The sequence below is a fragment of the Ornithorhynchus anatinus genome, chromosome 3 (assembly GCF_004115215.2).
Source record: "Ornithorhynchus anatinus isolate Pmale09 chromosome 3, mOrnAna1.pri.v4, whole genome shotgun sequence".
In the NCBI taxonomy this organism is placed as follows: Eukaryota; Metazoa; Chordata; class Mammalia; order Monotremata; family Ornithorhynchidae; genus Ornithorhynchus; species Ornithorhynchus anatinus.
Window position 1 is genome coordinate 94,460,061 of NC_041730.1, and position 8,373 is coordinate 94,468,433.

Consider the following 8,373-nt stretch of genomic DNA (forward strand, 5'->3'; position numbering starts at 1 on the left):
ACAGACACATTCTCAGCCCACAATGAAGTCACAGTCTAGAGGGGAAGACAGACATTAATATATATACATAAATTAAATTAGAGATACATAAGTATGTGCTGAGGGGATGGGAGGAGGGTGAATGAAGGGAACAAGTCAGGGTGATGCAGAGGGAGTGGGAGAAGAGGAAAGGAGGGCTTAGTCAGAGAAGGCTCCTTGGAGGAGATGTGCCTTCAATAAGGCTTCAAAGTGGGGGAGAGCAATTATCTGTCTGATATGAGGAGTGAGGGAGTTCCAGACTAGAGGTAGGATGTGGGCGAGAAGTCGGCAGCGAGATAGGAGAGATGGAGGTACAATGAGAAGGTTAGCATTAGAGGAACGAGGTGTGTGGGCTGGGTGATAGTGGGAGAGTAGTGAGCTGAGGTAGAAGGGGGTAAGGCGATTAAGTGCTTTAAAGCCAGTGGTGATGAGTTTTTTATTTGATTCAGTGGTGCATGGGCAACCACTGGAGTTTCTTGAGGAGTGGAGAAACAGGGTCTGAACATTTTTGAATGAAAATGATTCTGGCAGCAGAATGGAGTAAGGACTGGAGTGGGGAGAGACAGGAGGCAGGGAGGTCAGCAAGGAGCCTGATACAATAATCAAGGCAGGGTAGGATAAGTCCTTGCATTAATGTATTAGCAGTTTGGATGGAGAGGAAGGAGTGGATTTTAGCGATGTTGTGAAAGTAGAACTGATAGGAAGATACCTAAACACAATCTACATTGGAGGAGAAAGATTCCATGAGAATGTATGTGAAGAATAAAGAAAGGGGAGAAGAATAATGAATCAATCAAGCGTATTTATTGAGTGCTTACTGTGTACTAAACACTTGGGAGAGTACAATATAACAGAGTTGGTAGACATATTCTCTGTCCATAGTGACCTTACAGTCTTGAGGAGGAGACAGACTTTACTATAAATAAATTACAAGTGGAGCCTGATTATCTTGTAACTACCCCAGTGTTTAATTCAGTACTCTGTAGAAAGTAAGCATTGAGAAAACCCCCCACAATTATTAGTCATACTCTGCCTCTCCTTACCTGTGCAATGTGTATTTAACCATGTCTCTTACTGCTGTTCTAATAGTCTGTTGATTCATTGCTTTCAATGTGTCTGCTTCAAGTCCTTTACCTCACTATTTTTGAGCCCCTTGAGGGACAGGGTCTGGTTAATTTTTCACTTGTATTCTATTTTTCAGGGCTTAATACAGCACTCTGCACACAGTAAGCAGTTAATACATATCACTGATACTATTCCTCCCAAAATTGTTATGAAGATAAAATGATATCATTGCTGGGAAAGAGCTTTGGAAAAATCAAATCAATTGTATTTATTGCTTACTGTCTGCAGAGCACTGTACAAGTGCTTGGGAGAGTACAATATGATAGGCACATTCCCTGCCTACAGTGAACTTACAGTCTAGAGGGGGAGATGCACATTAGTATAAAAAAATAAATAATGGATATGTACATACGTGCTGTGGTGCTGAGGGGTAGGGTAGTGAATAAAGGGAGCAAATCAGTGCAGCATAGAAAGGAGAGGGAGAAAAGGAAATGAGAGCTTAGGGAAGGGTGCTACAAATTAAAGATATTATTATTAAGCTGCTTTTATACAAAGGCCAGGCAGATGAAGCCTACTGAGACATTCAAGAACCTTTTCCCCACCCAGGGTAGATTTCATTTAATATAGGAAACCCAGACTCTGACGGTCTTGATTCTTTTCAGATTCATTCACTTTTGGCAATTCCCTTTCTCCTTTCTCTGTATTACTTTTTAAAATAGTATCTGTCCGGCATTTACTATGTGCCAGGCACTATAGTAAGCACTGGGATAGGTACAAGCTAGCTGGACCCAATCCATGTCCCATATGGGGCTTACAGTCTTAATCCTCATTTTACAGATGAGATAACTCACATGCAGAGAATCACCTGCCCAAGATCACAGAGCAGACAACTGGCATAGCTGGGATTAGAACCCAGGTCCTTCCGACTCTCTGCTTCTGCCTTCTTTCAGCCCCTAACAGAGGGATGCTACAAATAATAATTATGGCATTTGATAAGCACTTACTATGTGTGAAGCACTGTATTAAGCACTGGGGTAGAAACAAGCAAAACATGTTGGACGCAGTCCCTGTCCCACGTGAGGCTCGTAGTCTCAATCCCCATTTTACAGCTGAGATAACTGAAGCACAGAGAAATGAAGTGACTTGCCCAAGGTCACATACCAGGCAAGTGTCGGAGCTGAGATTAGAACCCATGACCTTCTGACTCCCGGGTCCATGATCTATCAGCTACCTGATGCTGCCCATTAGCCATCATAGTTCAATTGCAAGTAAAAAGCCAGACTTTCCCTTGTGGGGTGTTTTCATTGTTCACCTGAAACTAATTAGCAAATAGGATCTATTCCCTGATGGCTCTTCCCCCCTCAGGGAATACCTTAGTACATATCCATCTGGCTGGTCCACGATTATGTGGTGGAGACAATTATGTGAGCAAAAAGGGTATTGGTAAATGTATCTACTGAGCGCTTACTGTATGCAGAGAGATGTACTAAGCACACGGGAAAGCACAACAGATTTGGTAGATGCCGTCCCTGCCCACGAGGAGCTTACAGTCTTTACTACTTCCTCCTATATCCTTTTTCTTCCCTCACTCCGCCTCTATTTGTAAATATTTTCTCCTTATTCTGTCTTCTGCATTAGGTTTTAAACTCCTAGAGGGCAGGATCCCTCTCAGGGTCGCACCTGGAGAGTTTCCAGTACTCTGCCAGTCTCAACTACGGGAGGGAGAGTCAAGCAGAGGCCTATCCATTCCATTCCTAGCTTGGGCAGTGGCTAGCGAGTGGCAGGCCATCTGCTACAAGTCAAAACTCACCTGTCCTGGGCGGCAGAGGCACGGGAGAGAGTCGAGGGCGGAGACTCAAGTTTACTGCGTGAAAAGAGGCAGTGGTAAACTGTTTCCATGTTTTTACCAAGAAAACTCAAACTGCTTCCATATTTTTACCAAGAAAACTCTATGGATACACCACCAGAACGATTGCAGACGGAGGTGAGGTGTTCTGGGAGAGAAGTATCCATGGCGTCGCTAGGGGTTGGAGACGACTCCACAGCACAAGACGAGACAAGTGGGCAGGAAATGTTCCTGATGCGCTTTCCAAGTGCTGAGAACAGTGCTTCTCAATAAACACCATGGATCGACTGATAGCTACATAATGATCTCTTGTGCTCGAAGACGTGTCTCACAGTGAAGTTCACCCTTGGATGGGTGGTGGCCAAAATGGCTAACGTGGGACCTGCAGTCCTGACCACGGCACGGACACACAGAGACCGAGTTGTTGCGTTTGTTGTTTGAAACATCTCACATTTCTGCTTTTGCCTCTTGGCAAGGATTAATGATAAATTACAACTGGCTACCCACCCAGGACTGAGAATTTTTTAATTATAGCTGCAGAAAGAGAAGTATTAGTTTTTAAAATGAATGATTCCCCTAAGAAATCATTGTTAAATGCCTTAGTGGGAACCTGATGACTCTTGAAAATCCTTTCATTTGGGCTGGCTAATTCTAAGGATATGTCAGAACAGCTTGTTGAAGTGTTTTCCCACTCTTCCTCGTTGCTCTGTTCAGTAGCAATTTATTAATAGGGACAAATGCCCCCTTGGTTGCCATGGTGCTCGTAAACAAACGGATTCTGCCATGGAGCTTCTGGGTGGAATGAAATGTCAAAGGCATTTTGCACTGCTCTTCCCATCTTCAAACCCCTACTGAAGTCACATCTCCGCCAGGAGGCCTTCCGTGACTAATTTTTCCTCTCCCCAGGTTGTATCCACCTCAGAACTTAAACATTCATTATCATACTTTGTACTTTCACACACACTGTTTTACATATCTTGCTATTTTAGCGCTTTTTAATTCACCTATCCAACTTCCAAGTCTCTTTTTCTTCCTATCTGTAAATTAATGGGTACCTGTCTCCCCTGATAAACTAATCTCTTTGAGGGTAGGAATTGTACCTTTCTTCTCTCACTGTCCTCTCCTGAGAGTTTGGGATGTTGGGCAAGACACTTAACCCCTCTGTGCCTTGGTTTCCTCACTCTTCAAATGGGGATCATAATCCCTACGTCACAGGGATGTTGTGACGATAAAATGAAGGAAATGACTTCAAAGCACTTTGGAGAAACTAAAACTTTAATACCCTCAAGATGGCCTCTCCCCACTTTGTGGCAGCAGAATCATATCCCGGGCACAGAGAATGAATGAACTGAGTAGTTGTCCCTGCCTGGTACTTCCAGACAAAAATTCATTTTCTTTCTAAGCAGGCACAAGTTGAGGTCCAGCTGACGGAGCTGAGCCCCTGGTTGATTTGGACTGCAGAGAAGCAATGTGGCCTGGCACAAAGAACACAGGCTTGGGAGTCAGAAGAACCTGGGTTCTAATCCCGGCTCTGCCCCCTCTCTGCTGTGCGACTTTGGACAAATCACTTAACTTCTCTGGGCTTCAGTTCCCTCATCTGTAAAATGGGGATTGAGACTACGAGCCCTATGTGGGACAGGGACTGGGTCCAGCCCGATTAGCAGGCATCTACCCCAGCGCTTAGAAGAGTGCCTGGCACATAGTAAGCACATAACATTTACCACAATTATTATTATTGGACAGCAAGGTTTACCCTGGGAGGAGAGAGGATGGGAATGATATTTCCTGGCTCCATGCTGCTATTAGGAAGTTGTCCAGAGCCACGAGGCAGATTGCTACTGCAGATTTGCTTCATGAATGGTCATTCATTTATTCAATTCATTCACTGTGTCTGTTTATTGTTTTATTGCACTCTTCCAACCACTTAGAACCGTACTTTGCACACACAGTAATCACTCAATAAATATGATTGAATTCATTCATTTATTCATTCAATAGTATATATTGAGCGCTTATTGTGTGCAAAGCACTGTACTAAGTACTTGGAAGAGTACAATATAAAAGACACAGTCTCTGACCATAATGAGGTTACTGCCAGTGCTTTTGGGTGCCATGAGAGGAATAGCCACCCCCCACAACCAGCTGGGGAGATTCACATCGGTCCATGCCAGCGGGAGGAGGGCCAGCACACTGGCAAAGACCAGTTAGGAAATGAGGTCTCAAAGGCACCAGAACTCAGCGTTCAGGGACTGGCCGCAAAACCATCTGTATCTCTGGCTGCCATAGTTGGAAGATTAGGCTTGGGCCGACCCCGATAAAAAGAGCTCCTCTTCCCTCTTAAAACCTCTAAATGACCGCCTGGGTTACATCTCCAGTTGCCGTGCTTCCCAGAAACCTGAGTCTCACACGTGCCTGACATCAGGCCGAGGAGGACCGGAAAACCTTTCTTGTATTTATGTTTTCCCTCTTCTTCCACTTGCAAATATCCAATCTGATTATGGTGTTTATCTACCAGTTACTTTGTGTTACTTGATGGGGAAAGTACAAGATTATCAGATTGGATGCAGTTCCTGTCCTCTATGGGGACTCAGAATCTGATGAGGAAGTTGAGGCTCAAAAAGGTAAAGACACTTGATAAGGTCCCACAGGAGCCCAGTGGCAGAGCCCGGTTAGAGAGAAGCAGTGCTGCTTAATGGACAGAGCCCGGGCCTGGGAGTCAGAAGGAACTGGGTTCTAATTCCAGCTCCGCCGCTTGTCTGCTGTGTGATCCTGGGCAAGTCGCTTCACTTCTTTGCTCCTCAGTTCCCTCCTCTATAAAAGGGGGTTTATGACGGTGAGTCCCATTGTGGGACGTGGACTGTGTCCGACCTGATTAGTTTGTATCTAACCCAAATACGATTAAAAAAAAAAAGATGTGATTCTGTCAGAACAGGCCTCTGTGGAATCAGGCAGGCAGAGCTTGGCACAATAAATAGGACAATTAATGGTATTCTCTGTCCCCCAAATGGGTGTGTGGGTGGGAGAGTGTGACTGAGAGTGGAGGAATGTGGGGGGGGTGGGGGGAGAGAAGAGAGAGTGGATAGGTGGGAAAGGAGAAAAGGGAAGATGAAGGGCTCACTGCTTGGAGCCCATTGCTCTGGTTCACTGCTTGGGTCCACTTGTCCCCTGCTCTGGCCCAGAGAAGCAACATGGCGTAGCCGATAGAGCCCAGGCCTGGGAGTCAGAAGGTCGTGAGTTCTAATCCCGGCTCCTCCACTTGTCTGCAGTGTGACCTTGGGCAAGTCAATTCACTCTCCCTGCCTCAGTTACCTATCTGTAAAATGGGGATTGATACTGTGGGCCCCACGTGGGACAGGCAGGGACTGCATCCAATCCGATTCGCTCATATCCATCCCAGCGCTTAGTACAGTGCCTGGCACATAGTAGGTGCTTAACAAACACCATAATTATTATTATTATTGGGCCCGATTAGTCAGACGGGTGGGATATTGCTGTTCTCTGCAACCTACTGATCACCTGCAAGCAAACTCGGGCCCATCAGTGTGAAGGCCCATGTGGGCAAGTGGCTCCCCAAGAGTAACCTCAGAGGTCCCTGAGAATGAAGCTAGCCGCGTGCCCCAGTATCATTTCACAGTTGGGAGTGTGTCTGCTCTGGCATAACGGACAAGAGACCATGATGGATAGAGGAGCAGGTATACATCCCCATGTACCCTTTGGTCTGATGGAAATTAAATACCTATTCTCAATCAACCAATCGCTCACATTTATTTATAAGAATAATAATTATCGTCTTCATTAATCACTTACTATGTGCCAGGCGCTGTACTAAGTGCCGGGGTAGATACAAGTTCATCAGGTTGGACACAGTCCCTATTCCCCATGGAGCTCATACTCTTAATCCCTATTTTACAGATGAAGTATCTGAGGCACAGAGAAGTTGAATGATTTGCCTAAGGTCACACAGCAGACATGTGGTGGAGCCATCGTTAGCATCTACTTCTTCCTGACTCCAAGGCCCCTGCTCTATCCACTAAGCCATGTAGTTGTCGTTGGTTTTAGAAGACGCAGAAGACACCAATGATGGTGAAGTTCACCAGTTTGGTGGAAAGAGCATGGACTTGAGAGTCAGAGATTGTGGGTTCTAATCCTGACTCTGCCACTTGTCCGCTGTGTGACTTTGGGCAAATCAATTAACCTCCCCGTGCCTCATTTACTGCATCTATAAATGGGGATTAAGACTCTAAGCTCCACGTGGGGCAAACTGATTACCTTGTACCTACCCCAGCTCTTAGAACAGTGCCTGGAACAGAGTAAGGGCTTAACAAATGCCATCTTCATCATAACCATTATTATTATTATTATTATTATTATTAATAATGTGTGTGACTGGAAAGGCTGATGCAGCCAGTTCCAGCCACACTGGGCACACAAAAAGATTGTCCCTTGTAGTGTTGTTCTGCATAGCAATAGTACTAATAATAATAATGGTATTTTACTCTGTTCCAGGCACTGTATTAAGCACTGAGGTAGGTACCACATTACCAGGTTGGACACAGTCCCTGTCCCCCATAGGCTCACGCTTTTAATCCCCATTTTGCAGATGAGGTAACTGAGGCCCAGAGAAGTTAGGTGACTTGCCCAAGGTCCTACAGCAGACATGGCATAGGCAGGATTAGAACCCAGCTCCTTCTTGACTCCCAAGCCCATGCGCTACCTACTAAAGCATGCTGCTTCTCAAGTTGCTTATCGTTCACACCTGGCATTGTTTTCCCTTTTGCCTCCTCGCCTCTCCATGTGAAACTTTTGCAGAGGAGAGCCAGTCCCTCCTTAGGTCAGTGCATCTTTCAGGTCCGTCATCCGCAACCGACTCCCAGTTTTCAGCTCGGATGCAGCTTGTCTGAGGCTTTAGGAAGAGCAAATGTGCACTGGGAATCGTGGCTGTCCAGATTCCAGGCATCCAGCATTTTCAGAGCAGTACTAGATACTGAGAAGCAGAGCGGCCTAATAGAAAAAGCATGGGCCTGGAAGTCCTGGGTTCTAATTGCAGCTCCACCATTTGTCTGCTGGGGGACCTTGGACAAGTCCCTTCACTTCTCTGTGCTTCAGTTCTCTCATTTCTAAAATGGGGATTATGACTGTGAGCCCCATGTGAGGCAAGGGATTGTGTCCAACTTGTCTTGTAATTACCCTGACTCTCAGCACACGCTCAGCACAGAGAAGTGAAGTGACTTATCCAAAATCACACAGCAGATAAGTGGCGGAGAGGGATTAGAACCGTAACCTTCTGACTCCCAGGCCTGCGCTCTATCCACTATGCCTTGCTGCTTTCAGGTTGGACACGGTCCCTATCCCACATTGAGCTCACAGTCTTAATTCCCATTTTTCAGATGAGGTAACTGAGACACAGAGAAGTGACGTGACTTGCCCAACGTCACACAGCAGAC

The 8,373-nt window shown here is 45.8% G+C and overlaps 1 non-coding gene across 1 annotated transcript; it reads left to right on the top strand.

Moving 5' to 3' along the window:
• The first annotated feature begins 2,745 nt into the window (after nt 1-2,745).
• Nucleotides 2,746-2,883, top strand: LOC114810642. The gene has a single exon (XR_003758337.1). It is a non-coding gene; the product is annotated as a small nucleolar RNA SNORA7 (small nucleolar RNA).
• The last annotated feature ends 5,490 nt before the right edge of the window (nt 2,884-8,373 follow it).